Source organism: Schistocerca nitens, unplaced genomic scaffold (assembly GCF_023898315.1).
Source record: "Schistocerca nitens isolate TAMUIC-IGC-003100 unplaced genomic scaffold, iqSchNite1.1 HiC_scaffold_371, whole genome shotgun sequence".
Lineage (NCBI taxonomy): Eukaryota > Metazoa > Arthropoda > Insecta > Orthoptera > Acrididae > Schistocerca > Schistocerca nitens.
The window spans coordinates 55,067-79,670 of NW_026045905.1; the positions used below are offsets into that span (position 1 = coordinate 55,067).

The following is a 24,604-nucleotide window of genomic DNA, read 5'->3' on the forward strand; positions in this document are numbered from 1 at the left end:
ACAGAGTATCGCAAAACATACAACTCACTCCATGAATTGATTGCTACGGCATCTGTCATCAGCAGTCACAACTAGCAACACCAGTAGCAGCCGACTGCACGTAAAGAATGGGAATGTGCAGTGGGATTTTTGTGGACTCGGCGCAAGGCAGATCTTTCCGACATAGGTTTGAGAATCTTAAGGGCAGACTTGTACTGTTTCTAAATTCAGTGTAGCGGTGGGAGGAGGGTGCTTCCTGCGCGTAACATCACGCTTGCCAGTTGTGGCTGCTAATCGTTCGCTCGTATCTGCCTTGACACATTCGCTGGCTGTGAATTATCCCACTTGCGTGGCAGTGTGCGCATGTAGGTGTGTTAAAAATTCTGGAGGCGCTGGGTATCGATCCCAGTACCTCTCGCATGCTAAGCGAGCGCTCTACCATCTGAGCTACGCCCCCTGATGACAAATAGTGCTACATACAACCATATCAATATCACAGACCCCTTGCACTCCCATTATTCCGCAGACAAACACTATTCTCAATGTGTCCGTGAGGGTGTCTTTCAGGTTTCCTGCATTCTGTATCGAATCGTAGTTGGCCAAAATTAAAGTGGCGCGCACAACGTCGAAAATAGCGTTCGGCCACCGCTCTGAGTAAGACGAACGTGTTGTCCACTCTCTAGACTTCTTTGAGGTTAGGCCGTTATACCTAAGACAGATTTGCACTCGATGACACCTCGACAACAGCCGGTCCTCACATTTACGTCTTGCTCTCCTTACGTCAGTATACATCACATGAGCTGTGACGCTGGCTTTGCAACATCTTGCGTGTCTTTAGGCTCGCCGCGACCAACACTTACCATGCACTGTCCACAAAACATGGAGGCGCCGGGGCTTGAACCCGGGACCTTTCACATGCAAAGCGAACGCTCTACCAACTGAGCTACGCCCCCAAGGGCAACAAAGCTGCGCTGTTTTCCATTCTTTGCTACTCTGATGTGCACGGACCTGATGGTTGGTTGGTTTGTAGGGGTGAAGGGACCAGTGTACAAAGGCGCGGTCAAGTTCATATACACAAGAGTTCCAAGTAGTTTCGATGCTCTGGTATTACGACTACAAATTACGTCTGTATTTAACGTCTTAAATTGAAAGGACAGTCGACTGATGACCACAGCAGTTGAGTCCCATAGTGCTCAGAGCCATTTTTTGAAAGGACAGTCACAAACCTTGTCGACAATCACACCGCGCCTGAGGTAACAAGCACATCTGAAGCCCAATTGTGCACTCGACTGTTCATGCCAACTCACTGCCTCGCACTTTACTACTGTGTACCACTCTTGTCGTCCAACTGCAAAACACTGGGCCACAACACGTTTCCGCGTCTCCATTGCACTGCGCAAACTACGAAACGCTCCCCAAACATGGCACTCACCCATGCAGACGACTTTTCCGACCTTCCACGACGCTCACGCAACGCTCACGCTAGTGAAAGCCTTATTTAGAGCTTGACGTCGCGCCCAAGCGAGTGAGCACATTTCGCCTACGGCTTAGGCCGCCCACCTAGTGTGGCTGCTCGGTGTCTGCAGGCAGCGAGGGGCTGCAAGCTTCCCGTGTTCGCGCCTGTGTCACCTCTGCTTGCTTGTCAGAGACAGAGTATCGCAAAACATACAACTCACTCCATGAATTGATTGCTACGGCATCTGTCATCAGCAGTCACAACTAGCAACACCAGTAGCAGCCGACTGCACGTAAAGAATGGGAATGTGCAGTGGGATTTTTGTGGACTCGGCGCAAGGCAGATCTTTCCGACATAGGTTTGAGAATCTTAAGGGCAGACTTGTACTGTTTCTAAATTCAGTGTAGCGGTGGGAGGAGGGTGCTTCCTGCGCGTAACATCACGCTTGCCAGTTGTGGCTGCTAATCGTTCGCTCGTATCTGCCTTGACACATTCGCTGGCTGTGAATTATCCCACTTGCGTGGCAGTGTGCGCATGTAGGTGTGTTAAAAATTCTGGAGGCGCTGGGTATCGATCCCAGTACCTCTCGCATGCTAAGCGAGCGCTCTACCATCTGAGCTACGCCCCCTGATGACAAATAGTGCTACATACAACCATATCAATATCACAGACCCCTTGCACTCCCATTATTCCGCAGACAAACACTATTCTCAATGTGTCCGTGAGGGTGTCTTTCAGGTTTCCTGCATTCTGTATCGAATCGTAGTTGGCCAAAATTAAAGTGGCGCGCACAACGTCGAAAATAGCGTTCGGCCACCGCTCTGAGTAAGACGAACGTGTTGTCCACTCTCTAGACTTCTTTGAGGTTAGGCCGTTATACCTAAGACAGATTTGCACTCGATGACACCTCGACAACAGCCGGTCCTCACATTTACGTCTTGCTCTCCTTACGTCAGTATACATCACATGAGCTGTGACGCTGGCTTTGCAACATCTTGCGTGTCTTTAGGCTCGCCGCGACCAACACTTACCATGCACTGTCCACAAAACATGGAGGCGCCGGGGCTTGAACCCGGGACCTTTCACATGCAAAGCGAACGCTCTACCAACTGAGCTACGCCCCCAAGGGCAACAAAGCTGCGCTGTTTTCCATTCTTTGCTACTCTGATGTGCACGGACCTGATGGTTGGTTGGTTTGTAGGGGTGAAGGGACCAGTGTACAAAGGCGCGGTCAAGTTCATATACACAAGAGTTCCAAGTAGTTTCGATGCTCTGGTATTACGACTACAAATTACGTCTGTATTTAACGTCTTAAATTGAAAGGACAGTCGACTGATGACCACAGCAGTTGAGTCCCATAGTGCTCAGAGCCATTTTTTGAAAGGACAGTCACAAACCTTGTCGACAATCACACCGCGCCTGAGGTAACAAGCACATCTGAAGCCCAATTGTGCACTCGACTGTTCATGCCAACTCACTGCCTCGCACTTTACTACTGTGTACCACTCTTGTCGTCCAACTGCAAAACACTGGGCCACAACACGTTTCCGCGTCTCCATTGCACTGCGCAAACTACGAAACGCTCCCCAAACATGGCACTCACCCATGCAGACGACTTTTCCGACCTTCCACGACGCTCACGCAACGCTCACGCTAGTGAAAGCCTTATTTAGAGCTTGACGTCGCGCCCAAGCGAGTGAGCACATTTCGCCTACGGCTTAGGCCGCCCACCTAGTGTGGCTGCTCGGTGTCTGCAGGCAGCGAGGGGCTGCAAGCTTCCCGTGTTCGCGCCTGTGTCACCTCTGCTTGCTTGTCAGAGACAGAGTATCGCAAAACATACAACTCACTCCATGAATTGATTGCTACGGCATCTGTCATCAGCAGTCACAACTAGCAACACCAGTAGCAGCCGACTGCACGTAAAGAATGGGAATGTGCAGTGGGATTTTTGTGAACTCGGCGCAAGGCAGATCTTTCCGACATAGGTTTGAGAATCTTAAGGGCAGACTTGTACTGTTTCTAAATTCAGTGTAGCGGTGGGAGGAGGGTGCTTCCTGCGCGTAACATCACGTTTGCCAGTTGTGGCTGCTAATCGTTCGCTCGTATCTGCCTTGACACATTCGCTGGCTGTGAATTATCCCACTTGCGTGGCAGTGTGCGCATGTAGGTGTGTTAAAAATTCTGGAGGCGCTGGGTATCGATCCCAGTACCTCTCGCATGCTAAGCGAGCGCTCTACCATCTGAGCTACGCCCCCTGATGACAAATAGTGCTACATACAACCATATCAATATCACAGACCCCTTGCACTCCCATTATTCCGCAGACAAACACTATTCTCAATGTGTCCGTGAGGGTGTCTTTCAGGTTTCCTGCATTCTGTATCGAATCGTAGTTGGCCAAAATTAAAGTGGCGCGCACAACGTCGAAAATAGCGTTCGGCCACCGCTCTGAGTAAGACGAACGTGTTGTCCACTCTCTAGACTTCTTTGAGGTTAGGCCGTTATACCTAAGACAGATTTGCACTCGATGACACCTCGACAACAGCCGGTCCTCACATTTACGTCTTGCTCTCCTTACGTCAGTATACATCACATGAGCTGTGACGCTGGCTTTGCAACATCTTGCGTGTCTTTAGGCTCGCCGCGACCAACACTTACCATGCACTGTCCACAAAACATGGAGGCGCCGGGGCTTGAACCCGGGACCTTTCACATGCAAAGCGAACGCTCTACCAACTGAGCTACGCCCCCAAGCGCAACAAAGCTGCGCTGTTTTCCATTCTTTGCTACTCTGATGTGCACGGACCTGATGGTTGGTTGGTTTGTAGGGGTGAAGGGACCAGTGTACAAAGGCGCGGTCAAGTTCATATACACAAGAGTTCCAAGTAGTTTCGATGCTCTGGTATTACGACTACAAATTACGTCTGTATTTAACGTCTTAAATTGAAAGGACAGTCGACTGATGACCACAGCAGTTGAGTCCCATAGTGCTCAGAGCCATTTTTTGAAAGGACAGTCACAAACCTTGTCGACAATCACACCGCGCCTGAGGTAACAAGCACATCTGAAGCCCAATTGTGCACTCGACTGTTCATGCCAACTCACTGCCTCGCACTTTACTACTGTGTACCACTCTTGTCGTCCAACTGCAAAACACTGGGCCACAACACGTTTCCGCGTCTCCATTGCACTGCGCAAACTACGAAACGCTCCCCAAACATGGCACTCACCCATGCAGACGACTTTTCCGACCTTCCACGACGCTCACGCAACGCTCACGCTAGTGAAAGCCTTATTTAGAGCTTGACGTCGCGCCCAAGCGAGTGAGCACATTTCGCCTACGGCTTAGGCCGCCCACCTAGTGTGGCTGCTCGGTGTCTGCAGGCAGCGAGGGGCTGCAAGCTTCCCGTGTTCGCGCCTGTGTCACCTCTGCTTGCTTGTCAGAGACAGAGTATCGCAAAACATACAACTCACTCCATGAATTGATTGCTACGGCATCTGTCATCAGCAGTCACAACTAGCAACACCAGTAGCAGCCGACTGCACGTAAAGAATGGGAATGTGCAGTGGGATTTTTGTGAACTCGGCGCAAGGCAGATCTTTCCGACATAGGTTTGAGAATCTTAAGGGCAGACTTGTACTGTTTCTAAATTCAGTGTAGCGGTGGGAGGAGGGTGCTTCCTGCGCGTAACATCACGCTTGCCAGTTGTGGCTGCTAATCGTTCGCTCGTATCTGCCTTGACACATTCGCTGGCTGTGAATTATCCCACTTGCGTGGCAGTGTGCGCATGTAGGTGTGTTAAAAATTCTGGAGGCGCTGGGTATCGATCCCAGTACCTCTCGCATGCTAAGCGAGCGCTCTACCATCTGAGCTACGCCCCCTGATGACAAATAGTGCTACATACAACCATATCAATATCACAGACCCCTTGCACTCCCATTATTCCGCAGACAAACACTATTCTCAATGTGTCCGTGAGGGTGTCTTTCAGGTTTCCTGCATTCTGTATCGAATCGTAGTTGGCCAAAATTAAAGTGGCGCGCACAACGTCGAAAATAGCGTTCGGCCACCGCTCTGAGTAAGACGAACGTGTTGTCCACTCTCTAGACTTCTTTGAGGTTAGGCCGTTATACCTAAGACAGATTTGCACTCGATGACACCTCGACAACAGCCGGTCCTCACATTTACGTCTTGCTCTCCTTACGTCAGTATACATCACATGAGCTGTGACGCTGGCTTTGCAACATCTTGCGTGTCTTTAGGCTCGCCGCGACCAACACTTACCATGCACTGTCCACAAAACATGGAGGCGCCGGGGCTTGAACCCGGGACCTTTCACATGCAAAGCGAACGCTCTACCAACTGAGCTACGCCCCCAAGGGCAACAAAGCTGCGCTGTTTTCCATTCTTTGCTACTCTGATGTGCACGGACCTGATGGTTGGTTGGTTTGTAGGGGTGAAGGGACCAGTGTACAAAGGCGCGGTCAAGTTCATATACACAAGAGTTCCAAGTAGTTTCGATGCTCTGGTATTACGACTACAAATTACGTCTGTATTTAACGTCTTAAATTGAAAGGACAGTCGACTGATGACCACAGCAGTTGAGTCCCATAGTGCTCAGAGCCATTTTTTGAAAGGACAGTCACAAACCTTGTCGACAATCACACCGCGCCTGAGGTAACAAGCACATCTGAAGCCCAATTGTGCACTCGACTGTTCATGCCAACTCACTGCCTCGCACTTTACTACTGTGTACCACTCTTGTCGTCCAACTGCAAAACACTGGGCCACAACACGTTTCCGCGTCTCCATTGCACTGCGCAAACTACGAAACGCTCCCCAAACATGGCACTCACCCATGCAGACGACTTTTCCGACTTTCCACGACGCTCACGCAACGCTCACGCTAGTGAAAGCCTTATTTAGAGCTTGACGTCGCGCCCAAGCGAGTGAGCACATTTCGCCTACGGCTTAGGCCGCCCACCTAGTGTGGCTGCTCGGTGTCTGCAGGCAGCGAGGGGCTGCAAGCTTCCCGTGTTCGCGCCTGTGTCACCTCTGCTTGCTTGTCAGAGACAGAGTATCGCAAAACATACAACTCACTCCATGAATTGATTGCTACGGCATCTGTCATCAGCAGTCACAACTAGCAACACCAGTAGCAGCCGACTGCACGTAAAGAATGGGAATGTGCAGTGGGATTTTTGTGAACTCGGCGCAAGGCAGATCTTTCCGACATAGGTTTGAGAATCTTAAGGGCAGACTTGTACTGTTTCTAAATTCAGTGTAGCGGTGGGAGGAGGGTGCTTCCTGCGCGTAACATCACGCTTGCCAGTTGTGGCTGCTAATCGTTCGCTCGTATCTGCCTTGACACATTCGCTGGCTGTGAATTATCCCACTTGCGTGGCAGTGTGCGCATGTAGGTGTGTTAAAAATTCTGGAGGCGCTGGGTATCGATCCCAGTACCTCTCGCATGCTAAGCGAGCGCTCTACCATCTGAGCTACGCCCCCTGATGACAAATAGTGCTACATACAACCATATCAATATCACAGACCCCTTGCACTCCCATTATTCCGCAGACAAACACTATTCTCAATGTGTCCGTGAGGGTGTCTTTCAGGTTTCCTGCATTCTGTATCGAATCGTAGTTGGCCAAAATTAAAGTGGCGCGCACAACGTCGAAAATAGCGTTCGGCCACCGCTCTGAGTAAGACGAACGTGTTGTCCACTCTCTAGACTTCTTTGAGGTTAGGCCGTTATACCTAAGACAGATTTGCACTCGATGACACCTCGACAACAGCCGGTCCTCACATTTACGTCTTGCTCTCCTTACGTCAGTATACATCACATGAGCTGTGACGCTGGCTTTGCAACATCTTGCGTGTCTTTAGGCTCGCCGCGACCAACACTTACCATGCACTGTCCACAAAACATGGAGGCGCCGGGGCTTGAACCCGGGACCTTTCACATGCAAAGCGAACGCTCTACCAACTGAGCTACGCCCCCAAGGGCAACAAAGCTGCGCTGTTTTCCATTCTTTGCTACTCTGATGTGCACGGACCTGATGGTTGGTTGGTTTGTAGGGGTGAAGGGACCAGTGTACAAAGGCGCGGTCAAGTTCATATACACAAGAGTTCCAAGTAGTTTCGATGCTCTGGTATTACGACTACAAATTACGTCTGTATTTAACGTCTTAAATTGAAAGGACAGTCGACTGATGACCACAGCAGTTGAGTCCCATAGTGCTCAGAGCCATTTTTTGAAAGGACAGTCACAAACCTTGTCGACAATCACACCGCGCCTGAGGTAACAAGCACATCTGAAGCCCAATTGTGCACTCGACTGTTCATGCCAACTCACTGCCTCGCACTTTACTACTGTGTACCACTCTTGTCGTCCAACTGCAAAACACTGGGCCACAACACGTTTCCGCGTCTCCATTGCACTGCGCAAACTACGAAACGCTCCCCAAACATGGCACTCACCCATGCAGACGACTTTTCCGACCTTCCACGACGCTCACGCAACGCTCACGCTAGTGAAAGCCTTATTTAGAGCTTGACGTCGCGCCCAAGCGAGTGAGCACATTTCGCCTACGGCTTAGGCCGCCCACCTAGTGTGGCTGCTCGGTGTCTGCAGGCAGCGAGGGGCTGCAAGCTTCCCGTGTTCGCGCCTGTGTCACCTCTGCTTGCTTGTCAGAGACAGAGTATCGCAAAACATACAACTCACTCCATGAATTGATTGCTACGGCATCTGTCATCAGCAGTCACAACTAGCAACACCAGTAGCAGCCGACTGCACGTAAAGAATGGGAATGTGCAGTGGGATTTTTGTGAACTCGGCGCAAGGCAGATCTTTCCGACATAGGTTTGAGAATCTTAAGGGCAGACTTGTACTGTTTCTAAATTCAGTGTAGCGGTGGGAGGAGGGTGCTTCCTGCGCGTAACATCACGCTTGCCAGTTGTGGCTGCTAATCGTTCGCTCGTATCTGCCTTGACACATTCGCTGGCTGTGAATTATCCCACTTGCGTGGCAGTGTGCGCATGTAGGTGTGTTAAAAATTCTGGAGGCGCTGGGTATCGATCCCAGTACCTCTCGCATGCTAAGCGAGCGCTCTACCATCTGAGCTACGCCCCCTGATGACAAATAGTGCTACATACAACCATATCAATATCACAGACCCCTTGCACTCCCATTATTCCGCAGACAAACACTATTCTCAATGTGTCCGTGAGGGTGTCTTTCAGGTTTCCTGCATTCTGTATCGAATCGTAGTTGGCCAAAATTAAAGTGGCGCGCACAACGTCGAAAATAGCGTTCGGCCACCGCTCTGAGTAAGACGAACGTGTTGTCCACTCTCTAGACTTCTTTGAGGTTAGGCCGTTATACCTAAGACAGATTTGCACTCGATGACACCTCGACAACAGCCGGTCCTCACATTTACGTCTTGCTCTCCTTACGTCAGTATACATCACATGAGCTGTGACGCTGGCTTTGCAACATCTTGCGTGTCTTTAGGCTCGCCGCGACCAACACTTACCATGCACTGTCCACAAAACATGGAGGCGCCGGGGCTTGAACCCGGGACCTTTCACATGCAAAGCGAACGCTCTACCAACTGAGCTACGCCCCCAAGCGCAACAAAGCTGCGCTGTTTTCCATTCTTTGCTACTCTGATGTGCACGGACCTGATGGTTGGTTGGTTTGTAGGGGTGAAGGGACCAGTGTACAAAGGCGCGGTCAAGTTCATATACACAAGAGTTCCAAGTAGTTTCGATGCTCTGGTATTACGACTACAAATTACGTCTGTATTTAACGTCTTAAATTGAAAGGACAGTCGACTGATGACCACAGCAGTTGAGTCCCATAGTGCTCAGAGCCATTTTTTGAAAGGACAGTCACAAACCTTGTCGACAATCACACCGCGCCTGAGGTAACAAGCACATCTGAAGCCCAATTGTGCACTCGACTGTTCATGCCAACTCACTGCCTCGCACTTTACTACTGTGTACCACTCTTGTCGTCCAACTGCAAAACACTGGGCCACAACACGTTTCCGCGTCTCCATTGCACTGCGCAAACTACGAAACGCTCCCCAAACATGGCACTCACCCATGCAGACGACTTTTCCGACCTTCCACGACGCTCACGCAACGCTCACGCTAGTGAAAGCCTTATTTAGAGCTTGACGTCGCGCCCAAGCGAGTGAGCACATTTCGCCTACGGCTTAGGCCGCCCACCTAGTGTGGCTGCTCGGTGTCTGCAGGCAGCGAGGGGCTGCAAGCTTCCCGTGTTCGCGCCTGTGTCACCTCTGCTTGCTTGTCAGAGACAGAGTATCGCAAAACATACAACTCACTCCATGAATTGATTGCTACGGCATCTGTCATCAGCAGTCACAACTAGCAACACCAGTAGCAGCCGACTGCACGTAAAGAATGGGAATGTGCAGTGGGATTTTTGTGAACTCGGCGCAAGGCAGATCTTTCCGACATAGGTTTGAGAATCTTAAGGGCAGACTTGTACTGTTTCTAAATTCAGTGTAGCGGTGGGAGGAGGGTGCTTCCTGCGCGTAACATCACGCTTGCCAGTTGTGGCTGCTAATCGTTCGCTCGTATCTGCCTTGACACATTCGCTGGCTGTGAATTATCCCACTTGCGTGGCAGTGTGCGCATGTAGGTGTGTTAAAAATTCTGGAGGCGCTGGGTATCGATCCCAGTACCTCTCGCATGCTAAGCGAGCGCTCTACCATCTGAGCTACGCCCCCTGATGACAAATAGTGCTACATACAACCATATCAATATCACAGACCCCTTGCACTCCCATTATTCCGCAGACAAACACTATTCTCAATGTGTCCGTGAGGGTGTCTTTCAGGTTTCCTGCATTCTGTATCGAATCGTAGTTGGCCAAAATTAAAGTGGCGCGCACAACGTCGAAAATAGCGTTCGGCCACCGCTCTGAGTAAGACGAACGTGTTGTCCACTCTCTAGACTTCTTTGAGGTTAGGCCGTTATACCTAAGACAGATTTGCACTCGATGACACCTCGACAACAGCCGGTCCTCACATTTACGTCTTGCTCTCCTTACGTCAGTATACATCACATGAGCTGTGACGCTGGCTTTGCAACATCTTGCGTGTCTTTAGGCTCGCCGCGACCAACACTTACCATGCACTGTCCACAAAACATGGAGGCGCCGGGGCTTGAACCCGGGACCTTTCACATGCAAAGCGAACGCTCTACCAACTGAGCTACGCCCCCAAGGGCAACAAAGCTGCGCTGTTTTCCATTCTTTGCTACTCTGATGTGCACGGACCTGATGGTTGGTTGGTTTGTAGGGGTGAAGGGACCAGTGTACAAAGGCGCGGTCAAGTTCATATACACAAGAGTTCCAAGTAGTTTCGATGCTCTGGTATTACGACTACAAATTACGTCTGTATTTAACGTCTTAAATTGAAAGGACAGTCGACTGATGACCACAGCAGTTGAGTCCCATAGTGCTCAGAGCCATTTTTTGAAAGGACAGTCACAAACCTTGTCGACAATCACACCGCGCCTGAGGTAACAAGCACATCTGAAGCCCAATTGTGCACTCGACTGTTCATGCCAACTCACTGCCTCGCACTTTACTACTGTGTACCACTCTTGTCGTCCAACTGCAAAACACTGGGCCACAACACGTTTCCGCGTCTCCATTGCACTGCGCAAACTACGAAACGCTCCCCAAACATGGCACTCACCCATGCAGACGACTTTTCCGACTTTCCACGACGCTCACGCTAGTGAAAGCCTTATTTAGAGCTTGACGTCGCGCCCAAGCGAGTGAGCACATTTCGCCTACGGCTTAGGCCGCCCACCTAGTGTGGCTGCTCGGTGTCTGCAGGCAGCGAGGGGCTGCAAGCTTCCCGTGTTCGCGCCTGTGTCACCTCTGCTTGCTTGTCAGAGACAGAGTATCGCAAAACATACAACTCACTCCATGAATTGATTGCTACGGCATCTGTCATCAGCAGTCACAACTAGCAACACCAGTAGCAGCCGACTGCACGTAAAGAATGGGAATGTGCAGTGGGATTTTTGTGAACTCGGCGCAAGGCAGATCTTTCCGACATAGGTTTGAGAATCTTAAGGGCAGACTTGTACTGTTTCTAAATTCAGTGTAGCGGTGGGAGGAGGGTGCTTCCTGCGCGTAACATCACGCTTGCCAGTTGTGGCTGCTAATCGTTCGCTCGTATCTGCCTTGACACATTCGCTGGCTGTGAATTATCCCACTTGCGTGGCAGTGTGCGCATGTAGGTGTGTTAAAAATTCTGGAGGCGCTGGGTATCGATCCCAGTACCTCTCGCATGCTAAGCGAGCGCTCTACCATCTTTTTTTTTTTTTTTTTTTTTTTGCATTCTTCACACGACTTCGTCGTTCCACGACTTACAGGGGTTGCTGTTGACGCTGAATCAGCTCACCCCAGGCTTAATGATCGAGCTCGAGGCACCCAAGAAAAAGAATAATTTTAGCAGAGCGTGGTTTCGATCCACGGACCTCTGGGTTATTTTTTTTTTTTTTTAGATTTAGTCAGACGCCTTAACCACTTTTTTTTTTTTTTTTTTTTTTTTTTTTTTGAAGTCGATATGAACATGACTGACGCTGAGACTAGAACTCGACACAGTTGTCTGCTGGGTAGGGACAGATGAGAGGGGCTGCTGCATCATCAACAAACTAACCGATCCCTTGTTGTTCAAAAACAATGTCCAACATATTGCCAAAGATTTGTTTCAAATTTCCCGTTTGTTTCATTCTCCAATAGGCATTATGCATGTATGCTAAAAATTCGACTAGGTTGTCGCCGTCCCGTCTGGTGATCGTATAATGCACGTAATTTGCCAATATCCACATCATTGTAGCATTCTTAGCCATAGGATAGTAGTCCTTATCTGGGGTCGTGATGATAGTGATCGAGATACTCGCTGGCGAGCTTCTCGATAATAGTGCGAGGTTTTTCCTCACCCATCGCCAGTTGTTTAAGTGGCCGCAGCAGGTGAAACGATGAAGCAAAGTGTCGATTAAACCACACTGAACACATTTGTCAGAGGGATGTAAGCCTATTCTATGTAATTTTTCATTAGTGGCAATGGTATCGTTCACCACCTGGTACCAAGTCGATGCAACATCCCATGAATGAATCTTAAGACTAACATTCCTCCAGAGGGTCTTCCAGTTACAAGATGGATTTTTTACCTCAATTGTATTACATTTACGCATCTTAGTCCATTTCTGCATGACAACATTCGTTGGCAAATGCGTGTTGCGTAAGATGCTTTCGCCTACATAACTTGTTTCAATGAAATATTCGCGGACATGTTTCAGCTTGAAGTGTATTTTGCTGATGTCGACGGGCGGGTGCATGTTTCCGGGGCGAACGACGTGGAACAGACTTGCAGCTATGTTTGGGGCATGACTGTATACCAGGCGCGAAGTTCGTTTCAGAAAAAGGGCGGTGGCTTTTTTATGGATGTCAGTGAGCCCTAACCCGCCGTCGGGTCGTGATTTTGTGAGCGTGGCACTGTCGAGTTTAAAAATATTCCCCTTCCACACGAATCTGCTAGCTAGTTGCAACATTTTTCTGGCCTGAACTTTAGGTATGGGAAATACTTGTGCCAGGTAGTATGCTTTGGAGAAAATACATAGATTGACAATCTTGACCCTTTCAATCAAGTTCGCAGAGCGCCAGTTATTTTCAACAATGAGACCATGCATGCTGTTCGTAACTGCTTTCCAGTTTTTCGCCGCCATTTTAAGAGGACATTTGTCGACGATGATACCTAGTGACTTAGGATTGTCCACTTTTTGGGCCCAGGGGATGGATACATGGTCAAGACCTCTCAAGTTAACCAGTTTGCATTTTCCTTCATTGAGTTTAGCTCCAGACACCTTACTGTAGTTGTCTATTTCCGTTTTAATTGTCTTTACGTCGTTTACACAACGAATAACTGCTGTAACATCATCGGCATAGGCACGCACCGCAAAACGAGCTCTTGATAGAGATAGACCTGGTAATGTGGACTCCAGGTGTCTGAGGACAGGTTCCAGAGAAAAGGCAAAGAGCAACATCGAGAGAGGACTTCCCTGTGGGACCCCACTCTTAAGTGGGATCGGTTTTGTCAACTGGCCGTTAACACACAATCGGGTGGTAATGCCTGTGATGACATTGCGGAGTAAGGTTACTGCTATGTTATCTAGTCCAATTCTTTCCATGATCTGGAGTATGTAACGGTGACTCACACGATCAAAAGCCTTAGAAAGGTCGACAAACAGTAGGGCACAGTTGATGTTGGTCGCCGCTGTGATCGAAATTACGTCCCTGATTTCAGCTATTGTCGTCGTTACGCATCTGCCAGGGATGCAAGACTGATGAGGTTTGATGACATGCCGGGCTATCAAGATCAATCTACTGTTTATCGCTCTGGCAATAGTCTTATAATCAAAATTTAGCAGCATGATAGGCCGGAAGTTATCAATTTGCCTGTGACCTCGTTGTTTCGGTATGAGCACTGTTCTACCTTCTTTCAACTCGTCCGGTATTCTGTGGCCTCGAAAGACTTCATTGATAATTTCCGTAAGGGTGGGTCCAATGACATGCCAAAACTTGTGATAGAATTCTTTGGGGAGACCATCTGGACCAGGGGATTTGTTTGCTTGGGAACCGACAATTAAGTCTAAGACATCTGAAACTGCGAAATCGGCAAGAAATTCATTGTTGTCTTCTGCTGTTAAGTGACTGCCCAGAGTCTGAAGGAAATCTGACGTCAGATGTTCATCAAGCGGCTCGGATGAGTATAATTCACTATAATAACGATAAAAAGCCTGAACAATATCCTTGTGGTGCACAAGGTGATCACCGTCTGGGGTGGCTAGGTCGTCAATGAAGGTCCGCACACGATTGGAACGGTGTTTGATGAGATGGTATAAAGAAGCCATTTCTCTATCACTAACAGATTTGGTCTTAGCTTTAATTTTTAGGCCATCTAACTGCCTTCGCTTAATGTTTAACAGCTTCGCTTTGACCTTCTGGATTTGCGCAGCGTAAACGTTGGAGTCATGAGATCTGTCATATAATTCTCGTAAAACGGTATAATAAAATTCTGTTGTCCTCTTGTTATCCGTCGCTTTCTGATAGCTGTAAGAGATCAGACATTGTCGCAGTTTTCTTTTAGCTGTGTGTGTCCACCACTCTAGTTTAGTTCTGTGCTTGTTAACGGAGCGGAGACAAAAATTCCATGTTGCACAAATGGCATCTTCAAGCTCCAGGTCTTGAAGATGAGAAGTGTTAAGCATCCACTGACCTTTGAACCTTTTTGTTGGTTGCTTGTCGAGATTTAAGGTGACAGCATAGGCACAATGATCAGAGAAGGGAGCTGGAATAACTTCAGTATCAAGAACACGGTTGCCGATGTGAGACGATATATAGATGCGGTCAAGTCGACTACTTGAAGTCGGGGTAAAAAAAGTAAATTTAACCAGGGTAGGATGAAGAATTTCCCACGTATCTTTCAGCCGAACCTTGGTGACGAGTTCGCGAAGTTCATGACAGTAATTAAAGTGTGGCCTCTGATCCTTCTGGTGTACCACGCAGTTAAAATCACCACCTAGGACAATGTTAACGGGGTCCTTTCGAAGCAAATAAATGACTTCATCTTTAAAATAGGCTCTTCTCGCTGTCTTGTAACTGCTGCCGGAGGGTGCATACACATTGACTACTGTGACATCAAAGATTTTACAGCTAATACCGCGACCAGATTCAAGTTTTTCGACTTCTGTGACGGGGATACCATTACGGACTAGCATGGCCGTGCCTGTAGAAAGTTCGTGAGCTACGTTTTCAATGGTTTGGAAACCAGGAATATCAAGATTTTTGACTGCCACCTCCTGTAGTAGAATGATGTCTGCGTCAGATTCGTAAACGAATTGCCGCAGCAGTGCTACTTTAAGGTCGGATTGCAGTTTGTTAATATTTATGGTTAACAGTTTATAGGCTTGAGACATGTCTACATTAACTTAGACATTGAGGACTGTCAGTGTGGCATACAAACTACATCACAAAAAATATTGAAAAAACCATCCGGAACATCCGGAACAAAACAGAAAAACAACCTATAGAGGCCTTCCGACCTAACGCAACGTCACTATGCCGTAAATAAGTATCCATTAATCGTTACTACTGTGGGGGTGGACCTCGCCGACACTTTTGGTGGGACTGCCGTCAAGTTCCTCACGCACAATTTCGTACCCGATATTCTTCTGTGTCAAATCGGATTTCCCTTGGTGCGACTGTGGTGATGGCGATGGATGGCGTGAAGCCGAAAGATTAGGCTGCGGTTTGAGTTTGCGTCGTGCAGTGGGTTGAGATGCCGATAGTGTTGTCGAGTCATCGGCCTTCTGTGTTGCTGTTTCCGTCCGACCGACACTCGTGGGCTGTTGTGTGGCAACAGCTTTCTCCTGTTTGTTTCTACCTGGGGCTTGTGGTCGTAGTTTGTTGTGGGGCCGATGTTTACCCGCCACCTCCTCATGTTGGTCGCGTTGAGGCGGCTGTCGTGCATCGCCGGTGACACTCGAAGTTGGTGGCAGTTGCTGTTGGCCGGGAGGATCCTCTGTTTCCACATCCGATTTGTTGGTGGCAGGTGGTACTGCAGGATCGATCTGCATACAATCAGCTTCTACTAAATCTCTGTCAGCTGAAGGTCGTGGTTTTCTGATCGTGGGAGAGGTTCGAGATAATTCATCTTCTGAATGATCATCGCTTTGCTCCAGTGGCCGTTTTTTAGTCTGTAAATCACTGTCAGGGGGAACAGATTCGAGATTCGTCGGGGCTACGATAGGTGGAAAATCAGTGACACTGCAAGGAATGTCAGGTGAAATTTCCTTAGCAACATCATCTTCAGGTTGGACATGTGTACCGTTTGCCATAACTTCACTGAGTGTCAATTTGCGTCGCTGCATGAGATTAGTTTTTAAGACAAACACACGGCGGGGACAATCCTGCCGAAAATGACCTGACTCATTACAGACATGACACGTAGGGACTTGTCCAGTATAAATAATGTGAGCCTTGTGACCTTCAACGGAGATATGTGACGGGATGTTAGTCTTAACTTCCATTTCAACCGATCTTATTCCTTTAAAGCACTGGAGTTTATAATGCCGCGACCAACGTTCATTAATGATTTCTTTAACATCCCCATATTGAGACAGAGCAACCTTAATGCTTTCGTTTTCAAGTTCAATTGGTAAATTAAGAACTCGAACAGTCCGATATGTAGTATCAGCCCTTTTGATAGAAACCATACTCTTAGTGCCGTCCCTATGGGTAAACTCGACTTGATTGCCAAACTTATCGCGAATTTTATCAACCGTTAACGGATTGAAGAACTTAACAAACACACAGTAATTGTCAGAATCAAGTTGGGTAGTATGGACAGAATCCGGATTAATGCCAATTACCTCTGTCAGCCATTCGTGCACCTCGAGAGCAGACGGTTGAACTCGGCGAGTTTCCTTTTCAAACGAAAAAACCAAGGTGTTCTTCCTGATGGAGGCAGCCATGTTGTGCAGCACCGGTCGGATTACGGTCAGAACCGAAAATCCGTAGAACGACGAATATACGAAAACGAACAAATACACAAAACCGGTGTAGAACAGATGTCAATTTAAACACTGAACAGAAAGCAGCACACACGCAACGGTAAACACTAGCGTAAGCGCTGTAGTCACGGAGCGGCGGCTAGTACGTCCGTACGCGACGGCAGCTAGAGCCAGAATGCGAGCGCTCTACCATCTGAGCTACGCCCCCTGATGACAAATAGTGCTACATACAACCATATCAATATCACAGACCCCTTGCACTCCCATTATTCCGCAGACAAACACTATTCTCAATGTGTCCGTGAGGGTGTCTTTCAGGTTTCCTGCATTCTGTATCGAATCGTAGTTGGCCAAAATTAAAGTGGCGCGCACAACGTCGAAAATAGCGTTCGGCCACCGCTCTGAGTAAGACGAACGTGTTGTCCACTCTCTAGACTTCTTTGAGGTTAGGCCGTTATACCTAAGACAGATTTGCACTCGATGACACCTCGACAACAGCCGGTCCTCACATTTACGTCTTGCTCTCCTTACGTCAGTATACATCACATGAGCTGTGACGCTGGCTTTGCAACATCTTGCGTGTCTTTAGGCTCGCCGCGACCAACACTTACCATGCACTGTCCACAAAACATGGAGGCGCCGGGGCTTGAACCCGGGACCTTTCACATGCAAAGCGAACGCTCTACCAACTGAGCTACGCCCCCAAGGGCAACAAAGCTGCGCTGTTTTCCATTCTTTGCTACTCTGATGTGCACGGACCTGATGGTTGGTTGGTTTGTAGGGGTGAAGGGACCAGTGTACAAAGGCGCGGTCAAGTTCATATACACAAGAGTTCCAAGTAGTTTCGATGCTCTGGTATTACGACTACAAATTACGTCTGTATTTAACGTCTTAAATTGAAAGGACAGTCGACTGATGACCACAGCAGTTGAGTCCCATAGTGCTCAGAGCCATTTTTTGAAAGGACAGTCACAAACCTTGTCGACAATCACACCGCGCCTGAGGTAACAAGCACATCTGAAGCCCAATTGTGCACTCGACTGTTCATGCCAACTCACTGCCTCGCACTTTACTACTGTGTACCACTCTTGTCGTCCAACTGCAAAACACTGGGCCACAACACGTTTCCGCGTCTCCATTGCACTGCGCAAACTACGAAACGCTCCCCAAACATGGCACTCACCCATGCAGACGACTTTTCCGACCTTCCACGACGCTCACGCAACGCTCACGCTAGTGAAAGCCTTATTTAGAGCTTGACGTCGCGCCCAAGCGAGTGAGCACATTTCGCCTACGGCTTAGGCCGCCCACCTAGTGTGGCTGCTCGGTGTCTGCAGGCAGCGAGGGGCTGCAAGCTTCCCGTGTTCGCGCCTGTGTCACCTCTGCTTGCTTGTCAGAGACAGAGTATCGCAAAACATACAACTCACTCCATGAATTGATTGCTACGGCATCTGTCATCAGCAGTCACAACTAGCAACACCAGTAGCAGCCGACTGCACGTAAAGAATGGGAATGTGCAGTGGGATTTTTGTGAACTCGGCGCAAGGCAGATCTTTCCGACATAGGTTTGAGAATCTTAAGGGCAGACTTGTACTGTTTCTAAATTCAGTGTAGCGGTGGGAGGAGGGTGCTTCCTGCGCGTAACATCACGCTTGCCAGTTGTGGCTGCTAATCGTTCGCTCGTATCTGCCTTGACACATTCGCTGGCTGTGAATTATCCCACTTGCGTGGCAGTGTGCGCATGTAGGTGTGTTAAAAATTCTGGAGGCGCTGGGTATCGATCCCAGTACCTCTCGCATGCTAAGCGAGCGCTCTACCATCTGAGCTACGCCCCCTGATGACAAATAGTGCTACATACAACCATATCAATATCACAGACCCCTTGCACTCCCATTATTCCGCAGACAAACACTATTCTCAATGTGTCCGTGAGGGTGTCTTTCAGGTTTCCTGCATTCTGTATCGAATCGTAGTTGGCCAAAATTAAAGTGGCGCGCACAACGTCGAAAATAGCGTTCGGCCACCGCTCTGAGTAAGACGAACGTGTTGTCCACTCTCTAGACTTCTTTGAGGTTAGGCCGTTATACCTAAGACAGATTTGCACTCGATGACACCTCGACAACAGCCGGTCCTCACATTTACGTCTTGCTCTCCTTACGTCAGTATACATCACATGAGCTGTGACGCTGGCTTTGCAACATCTTGCGTGTCTTTAGGCTCGCCGCGACCAACACTTACCATGCACTGTCCACAAAACATGGAGGCGCCGGGGCTTGAACCCGGGACCTTTCACATGCAAAGCGAACGCTCTACCAACTGAGCTACGCCCCCAAGGGCAACAAAGCTGCGCTGTTTTCCATTCTTTGCTACTCTGATGTGCACGGACCTGATGGTTGGTTGGTTTGTAGGGGTGAAGGGACCAGTGTACAAAGGCGCGGTCAAGTTCATATACACAAGAGTTCCAAGTAGTTTCGATGCTCTGGTATTACGACTACAAATTACGTCTGTATTTAACGTCTTAAATTGAAAGGACAGTCGACTGATGACCACAGCAGTTGAGTCCCATAGTGCTCAGAGCCATTTTTTGAAAGGACAGTCACAAACCTTGTCGACAATCACACCGCGCCTGAGGTAACAAGCACATCTGAAGCCCAATTGTGCACTCGACTGTTCATGCCAACTCACTGCCTCGCACTTTACTACTGTGTACCACTCTTGTCGTCCAACTGCAAAACACTGGGCCACAACACGTTTCCGCGTCTCCATTGCACTGCGCAAACTACGAAACGCTCCCCAAACATGGCACTCACCCATGCAGACGACTTTTCCGACCTTCCACGACGCTCACGCAACGCTCACGCTAGTGAAAGCCTTATTTAGAGCTTGACGTCGCGCCCAAGCGAGTGAGCACATTTCGCCTACGGCTTAGGCCGCCCACCTAGTGTGGCTGCTCGGTGTCTGCAGGCAGCGAGGGGCTGCAAGCTTCCCGTGTTCGCGCCTGTGTCACCTCTGCTTGCTTGTCAGAGACAGAGTATCGCAAAACATACAACTCACTCCATGAATTGATTGCTACGGCATCTGTCATCAGCAGTCACAACTAGCAACACCAGTAGCAGCCGACTGCACGTAAAGAATGGGAATGTGCAGTGGGATTTTTGTGAACTCGGCGCAAGGCAGATCTTTCCGACATAGGTTTGAGAATCTTAAGGGCAGACTTGTACTGTTTCTAAATTCAGTGTAGCGGTGGGAGGAGGGTGCTTCCTGCGCGTAACATCACGCTTGCCAGTTGTGGCTGCTAATCGTTCGCTCGTATCTGCCTTGACACATTCGCTGGCTGTGAATTATCCCACTTGCGTGGCAGTGTGCGCATGTAGGTGTGTTAAAAATTCTGGAGGCGCTGGGTATCGATCCCAGTACCTCTCGCATGCTAAGCGAGCGCTCTACCATCTGAGCTACGCCCCCTGATGACAAATAGTGCTACATACAACCATATCAATATCACAGACCCCTTGCACTCCCATTATTCCGCAGACAAACACTATTCTCAATGTGTCCGTGAGGGTGTCTTTCAGGTTTCCTGCATTCTGTATCGAATCGTAGTTGGCCAAAATTAAAGTGGCGCGCACAACGTCGAAAATAGCGTTCGGCCACCGCTCTGAGTAAGACGAACGTGTTGTCCACTCTCTAGACTTCTTTGAGGTTAGGCCGTTATACCTAAGACAGATTTGCACTCGATGACACCTCGACAACAGCCGGTCCTCACATTTACGTCTTGCTCTCCTTACGTCAGTATACATCACATGAGCTGTGACGCTGGCTTTGCAACATCTTGCGTGTCTTTAGGCTCGCCGCGACCAACACTTACCATGCACTGTCCACAAAACATGGAGGCGCCGGGGCTTGAACCCGGGACCTTTCACATGCAAAGCGAACGCTCTACCAACTTTTTTTTTTTTGTTTTTTTTGTTTTTTTTTTTTTATTTATTTTTTTTTTTTTTTGGATCCGAAGTCCGACGCCTTATCCATTTTTTTTTATTTTTTTTCACTTTTTTTTAATTTTTTTTTTAATTTTCCTAGTGCCTTAAACCAGCGCCTTTTTTTTTATTTTTAATTTAAAGCTTTCAGTGTCAGATAAGCGTCGGCAATGAGGGCAGGGGTCAAAAAATGCTGAGGCCTGGCCTCAATGCCGCCCCTCATCCGTCACCTAATTGCAGAATTTCCATTTGTTGCGCGCTTTGTAGTTTTAATTATAAATTGCCATCTCGGCTAGGCGTCATAATTGAAAAAAAAAAAAAAAAGAATTTGAATTTAAGTGCTGATTGATGACAATCTTTAAATAAATGAATTTCTTCTCTTAATAAATGTGGGAAAAAATTTCGGGACTCCCTTCATTTGTTGCGACTTAAATACGGTGCTTAAATTTAAAGATGAACTGAATCATATAGTGTTCTTTGCTTCTCCGATTATTGTTGTATAATAGAAAGTCTTTTGTTTGCTCTTCGCTGTCATCCGATTCCCAGTCGCTCGAAAACAATTTTGAGCATGTTGCCATACGTCTTCTTATGGCCTGGATATTTAACTATTCTATCATATTCATTTTTCAGGTACATATGAAAATCAATGATATTGTCGTTCCCTAAGTTATTAACGACATAGCTAACGTATGTTCCCATTAACCAATGAATTGAGTTATTTTTGGTGGCAGGGAAATATTGTATCTGTGGCCGGAGAAGTATCAGAGGCTGAAAATTGTCGGTGGATGATCTTGTCAGGAAAGCCAATTGGTCTCTCAACCATTTCCAGTTGTCCATATGCCCAGCACACGTGAATCTGTGGACTGTGGTATCGAGGAGATTACATTTGAGACAAAGGTTTGTTTGGCTAATCCCGATGGAGTGCAACCGTTCGTTGGTGCTAACTATATTGTTGACCGATTTGTACCATGATGTTTTGGCGTCGGAGGAGAGACCACGCAGGTTGATATTCTTCCATATAGTTGCCCAATCGTAATACGGATATTTTTCTTCTATTTTATTCTTCCCTTCAGTTTTCGTTCTGAGACACATAATTGCTCGGGCCGTTAACTGCCGCGAATTGGTTATTTCGCTATTGATATAACTCAGATCGACGAAAAATGTACGCACATGACGAAGACGGGGATTGATTTTGTGCACATCAACTGGCGCGTGGAGACTTGCAGGTCTAAGAATTTCAAATAGCTTAGTTGTAATGCTTGTAGCGTTTTCATTAAGAAGACTAGTGGTCCGTTTGAGGAAAAGAGCAGAGGCCTTGTTCTTAATATCAGTTAATCCCAGACCTCCATTGCTGGGATCTAGGGTAGCTGTTCTCCCAGTCACTCTAAACACTTCACCTCGCCATAGGTAGTTAGTGACGATTGACATTATCTTTCCAGCGATCATGGTGGGAAGTGGAAAGAGTTGCGCAGTATAATAAGCTTTTGATAAAAGGCAATTATTAACTAAATGAATTCTCTGATACTGATTTAAAGGTCGGGGCAGGTTTTCTCTGATGGCTCCTTGAATATATCCGGATGTAGTTTTCCAATTTAGGGCTGCCATTTTTAGTGGACACGTAGTCAGAGTCGTCCCTAGTGATTTACACTGAGTGACCGGTGTTGCCCAAGTGACAGTTACGTGTTGAAAACCCCGCAGGTTTAGAAATCTGCTCTTATTGGCATTGGTGGTGGCTCCCGACACGCTGCAGTACTTTTTAAGGAGCAGTTCTAATTTGGAAATGTCATCGACGTTCCGTAATACGACGCCTACATCATCAGCGTATGCATTTGTGACTGTTTTGTGACCTGCTAACGTAATACCTGTTAGATTGGCGTGGAGACTGCGGAGTAGCGGCTCCAAGGAAAAGACGAATAGAAGCATGGAAAGCGGGCTGCCCTGAGGAACGCCACGCCGTATCTGAATCTGCTTAGTTCTTTGGCAGTTGACAGAGATACTTGCGCTGATTCCCAACGCAACGTTCTTAACCACACTGAGAGCTCGTTCGTCAAAGCCGATTTTTCTCATTGTTTTAAGAAGGAACCTGTGATCCACACGGTCGAAGGCTTTGTGAAAATCAATAAAACAAATGGCACATTTGATGTTCGTCACTGAGGTGATGGCAATTAAGTCCCTGTATTCCGCAATACTTTTGAAAATAGTCCTGCCAGGTACACATGACTGATGTTGACTTACTATTTTTTTGGCTAAAAGTGAAAGTCTGTTGTTTAACATTCTAGCTATGATTTTATAGTCGGAGTTAAGCAACGAAATAGGGCGAAAGTTGTTTAGATTTCGCTTCGAAGTTGTCTTTGGAACTAGTACTATTGTGCATTCTTTCATAGCAGCAGGGAGTGGTTTTCCTTGGATAATCTCGTTTGCCATTTGAGTGAACTGTGCTCCTATGAGGGACCAGTATCGTAGATAAAATTCAACGGGCAACCCATCCGGCCCCGGTGACTTTTGTAAAGGAGACTTGCGGACGGTTTCGTGGAGTTCCTCTTCAGTGAGATCAGTAAGAAGTCCTTCATTTTCCTCTTCTGACAGCTGAGGAACTATGCTGCCAAGAAATTCTTCGAAGGATTCTTCGCATAACGGACTGGCTGAATATAGATTGTGGTAATACTTGTAAACCTCGTTGACAATCTCTTTCTGAGAAGTAATGGTCAGACCGGTCGAAGTCTGGATCTCATCAAGAAAGGTTCGTCTCCTGTATTTTGCGTGGCGCAAGAGGTGATACAAGGAAGCAGTTTCGTCCTCTGATAATGTCTTGGCTTTTGACTTTACTTTTAGTCCTTCCAGCTGTTGTTGTTTAATACGGAGTAATTTGGCCTTAGTTTTCTTAATGTCTTCCAAACGAATACCGGAAATGCTCGCCTGGTCATACAAGTTTCGTAACATTGCATAATAAAACTCTATGGTGTTCTTGAGTTCTCGGGATCGTTGAAGACTGTAATGAATTAAAACGTTCCTCAGTTTTGGTTTTGCCCTGTTGCACCACCAGTCGGTAACAGTCACATAGCGATCTACCGAGCGCAAGCACATATTCCACGTTTCGTGGACAACATCTGCTAACTCATTGTCCTGTAACAAAGATACGTTCAGCTTCCACTGACTTCTTAAACGGCGAGTTGGTTGTGCCCTTAAATTGAGAGAAGCCAGCATACTGCAATGGTCGGAGAAATATACAGGAATCGTCTCGACTTTAACTAAGGATCTTTCCATACCTTGTGAGACATATATCCTATCAATCCTGCTACAGGACTGTGTAGCTATGTACGTATAAGCAACAACAGTGGGATATTTAATTTCCCAAGTATCTCTGAGTTTTAGATCCGTGACTAGCCGCTTCAACTCGTTACAGCAATTAAAATTGGGAGTCTGATCTTTTTTATTGAGTACACAGTTAAAATCGCCGCCAATTAAAAGTTCTGGCGGGTTTTTCCGTAATAGATATATTATTTCTTCCCTAAAAAAATGTGCCCTTTCCGGTCTATTGGAGGTCCCTGACGGGGCATACAGGTTAAT

At 47.8% G+C, this 24,604-nt stretch overlaps 18 non-coding genes across 18 annotated transcripts; all 18 read right to left on the reverse strand.

The window, feature by feature from the left end:
- Positions 1 to 363: 363 nt before the first annotated feature.
- Positions 364 to 436, reverse strand: Trnaa-agc (transfer RNA alanine (anticodon AGC)). The gene has a single exon. It is a non-coding gene; the product is annotated as a tRNA-Ala (tRNA).
- A 423-nt stretch (positions 437 to 859) lies between these two features.
- Trnaa-ugc (transfer RNA alanine (anticodon UGC)) lies at positions 860 to 932 on the reverse strand. Its single transcript has one exon. It is a non-coding gene; the product is annotated as a tRNA-Ala (tRNA).
- A 1,058-nt stretch (positions 933 to 1,990) lies between these two features.
- Trnaa-agc (transfer RNA alanine (anticodon AGC)) lies at positions 1,991 to 2,063 on the reverse strand. The gene has a single exon. It is a non-coding gene; the product is annotated as a tRNA-Ala (tRNA).
- Positions 2,064 to 2,486: 423 nt separating this feature from the next.
- Positions 2,487 to 2,559, reverse strand: Trnaa-ugc (transfer RNA alanine (anticodon UGC)). Its single transcript has one exon. It is a non-coding gene; the product is annotated as a tRNA-Ala (tRNA).
- Positions 2,560 to 3,617: 1,058 nt separating this feature from the next.
- Positions 3,618 to 3,690, reverse strand: Trnaa-agc (transfer RNA alanine (anticodon AGC)). Its single transcript has one exon. It is a non-coding gene; the product is annotated as a tRNA-Ala (tRNA).
- A 423-nt stretch (positions 3,691 to 4,113) lies between these two features.
- Trnaa-ugc (transfer RNA alanine (anticodon UGC)) lies at positions 4,114 to 4,186 on the reverse strand. The gene has a single exon. It is a non-coding gene; the product is annotated as a tRNA-Ala (tRNA).
- Positions 4,187 to 5,244: 1,058 nt separating this feature from the next.
- Trnaa-agc (transfer RNA alanine (anticodon AGC)) lies at positions 5,245 to 5,317 on the reverse strand. The gene has a single exon. It is a non-coding gene; the product is annotated as a tRNA-Ala (tRNA).
- Positions 5,318 to 5,740: 423 nt separating this feature from the next.
- Positions 5,741 to 5,813, reverse strand: Trnaa-ugc (transfer RNA alanine (anticodon UGC)). The gene has a single exon. It is a non-coding gene; the product is annotated as a tRNA-Ala (tRNA).
- A 1,058-nt stretch (positions 5,814 to 6,871) lies between these two features.
- Trnaa-agc (transfer RNA alanine (anticodon AGC)) lies at positions 6,872 to 6,944 on the reverse strand. The gene has a single exon. It is a non-coding gene; the product is annotated as a tRNA-Ala (tRNA).
- Positions 6,945 to 7,367: 423 nt separating this feature from the next.
- Positions 7,368 to 7,440, reverse strand: Trnaa-ugc (transfer RNA alanine (anticodon UGC)). Its single transcript has one exon. It is a non-coding gene; the product is annotated as a tRNA-Ala (tRNA).
- Positions 7,441 to 8,498: 1,058 nt separating this feature from the next.
- Trnaa-agc (transfer RNA alanine (anticodon AGC)) lies at positions 8,499 to 8,571 on the reverse strand. The gene has a single exon. It is a non-coding gene; the product is annotated as a tRNA-Ala (tRNA).
- A 423-nt stretch (positions 8,572 to 8,994) lies between these two features.
- Trnaa-ugc (transfer RNA alanine (anticodon UGC)) lies at positions 8,995 to 9,067 on the reverse strand. The gene has a single exon. It is a non-coding gene; the product is annotated as a tRNA-Ala (tRNA).
- Positions 9,068 to 10,125: 1,058 nt separating this feature from the next.
- On the reverse strand, positions 10,126 to 10,198 carry Trnaa-agc (transfer RNA alanine (anticodon AGC)). Its single transcript has one exon. It is a non-coding gene; the product is annotated as a tRNA-Ala (tRNA).
- A 423-nt stretch (positions 10,199 to 10,621) lies between these two features.
- On the reverse strand, positions 10,622 to 10,694 carry Trnaa-ugc (transfer RNA alanine (anticodon UGC)). Its single transcript has one exon. It is a non-coding gene; the product is annotated as a tRNA-Ala (tRNA).
- Positions 10,695 to 17,694: 7,000 nt separating this feature from the next.
- Trnaa-ugc (transfer RNA alanine (anticodon UGC)) lies at positions 17,695 to 17,767 on the reverse strand. Its single transcript has one exon. It is a non-coding gene; the product is annotated as a tRNA-Ala (tRNA).
- A 1,058-nt stretch (positions 17,768 to 18,825) lies between these two features.
- Trnaa-agc (transfer RNA alanine (anticodon AGC)) lies at positions 18,826 to 18,898 on the reverse strand. Its single transcript has one exon. It is a non-coding gene; the product is annotated as a tRNA-Ala (tRNA).
- Positions 18,899 to 19,321: 423 nt separating this feature from the next.
- On the reverse strand, positions 19,322 to 19,394 carry Trnaa-ugc (transfer RNA alanine (anticodon UGC)). Its single transcript has one exon. It is a non-coding gene; the product is annotated as a tRNA-Ala (tRNA).
- A 1,058-nt stretch (positions 19,395 to 20,452) lies between these two features.
- Trnaa-agc (transfer RNA alanine (anticodon AGC)) lies at positions 20,453 to 20,525 on the reverse strand. The gene has a single exon. It is a non-coding gene; the product is annotated as a tRNA-Ala (tRNA).
- Positions 20,526 to 24,604: the final 4,079 nt, after the last annotated feature.